Here is a 1,959-nt window from a genome sequence, read left to right on the forward strand (position 1 = left end):
TTCTTCTTCTTCTTCTTCTTCTTCTTCTTCTTCTTCTTCTTCTTCTTCTTCTTTTTCTTCTTCTTCTTCTTCTTCTGCTACTGCTGATTCTTCAAGTGCCATTTTTGGAACAGACATCGGCGATCACGGTTCTACACCCATTTCTCTACTCCAATGTCCTAAAGAAAAATCCCACATTATTCTGATTTTTTCCCTCTGCACCCATCTGTTTCAAGGTTTCTAAATAAGTTTTTCTTTCTTTTTGTTTTTTTCAAACTACCTCTGCTTCTTGCTTTCAGTCTTTTTATTTAACCAGTGAGAACAAGATGTTTGACCACAGCAAGTGGAATTATATTTTCCTTTCCTATACCATGATTCACATTTCGCAGACTTGATCATCGCAGTAATCATCCTTTTCAAGCCAAAAATGGGAAAACTAGAGAAGCTCTATTGACCCCCTGTTGACCGACATTCTCATTTCTTAAATACCTTTGGACTTTCATAATTTTGTTTTTCAAAAATAAGTGTGTTTTTTTTTTACGGCGCTCGCAACTGCATAAGGTCATATGAATGTGTGGAACACATTAAACATTTTTTAGTTAGTAGGAAATTTTGAATTTTGCCCGGGTTTTTAGACCACAAAGGAATCTTTAACCTGCGCCACTTGCACATGGGGCCTTGTCCGAGAAGGATCTTTCCTACCAGAAGATCAGGGGTGTGACGGAAAGACATCAGTAAGAAGGACCCCAAGGAGTAGCAACAGAAAGGCTGCAGAAAGCGTCAGGAGCCCAGAGGAGGGGGCAAAGGAGGTGAGGGGGTGGGGGCAGAAAGTGGAGACAAAAGTAGACGACAGAACATTGCTAGAGAGCAGGAAAGGAGGTGAAAGGAGACAACTTTAGGGAATAAATTGTTCGGATTCGAACCCGAGACCTTTGAATGAAAGACGAACACCTTAACCTCTAGGTTACGAGAGCCCCTTCTCACACTCCGAGAGAAGAAAGTGTTTATAGGAGCGTGGGAGAGGTTTATACAAGTGCTGGGAGGGTTTATAAAGAGGGTAAATCACCAAATAAATCAATCGCTTCTTCCTAGCGAATTTTCCCTATCTCGTGTGGTTCTGAAACGTAAATCCCCTGCGATATTCGGGGGAATACTGCACTGAGGAAATCATTATGTCACAAATACGCCTCACGCTGCGAACATGCGTCTATTACTGGATGGACAATGATTTATTTACCCAGGCATCTGGCACGGCGGTCATCGAGTGCGAAGAAAAATGTTTATGCGCCTAAAAGTGGCACTGGCTGTGTTCACCGTTTCCGGCCGCCATATTGTTTCAGACCCGACATATTGTTTCAGACTCGACATAATATTTCAGATACCCCATATTGTTTCAGACCAGTCTTATTGTTTCAGATCCGCCATATTGTTTCAGATACCCCATATTGTTTCAGATACCCCATATTGTTTCAGATCCGCCATATTGTTTCAGATACCCCATATTGTTTCAGATACCCCAAATTTTTTCAGATCCGCCATATTGTTTCATATACCCCATATTGTTTCAGAATATTGTTTTAGATCCGCCATATTGTTTCAGGAATGCACGTCAGCAAAATACGTCTTATTTCTTATAAATGTTTTACGTCCCCATCAAACACAAACTGGACCAGAGCTTGTCAACCTTTATATAGCCTGCACTGTTACTATTACCATCTTTAAGAGGCTAACATTTTCGCGTTCCGTCCACCTACATGTATTTCTAAGAGGGACATTTTGACAATGCCCGTCAATACCCTGGGTGATTCCCACCCGCCCTCCAAAATAACAAAATGCCTATGTGTATGTATATGTGTGTGTGTGTATGTATGTGTCTGTGTGCGCGCGCGTGTGTGTGTGTGTGTGTGTGTGTGTGTGTGTGTGTGTGTGTATGTGTGTGTGTGTATGTATGTATGTATGTGTGTGTGTGTGTATGTGTGT

This window comes from Aplysia californica, unplaced genomic scaffold (assembly GCF_000002075.1).
Source record: "Aplysia californica isolate F4 #8 unplaced genomic scaffold, AplCal3.0 scaffold00181, whole genome shotgun sequence".
Lineage (NCBI taxonomy): Eukaryota > Metazoa > Mollusca > Gastropoda > Aplysiida > Aplysiidae > Aplysia > Aplysia californica.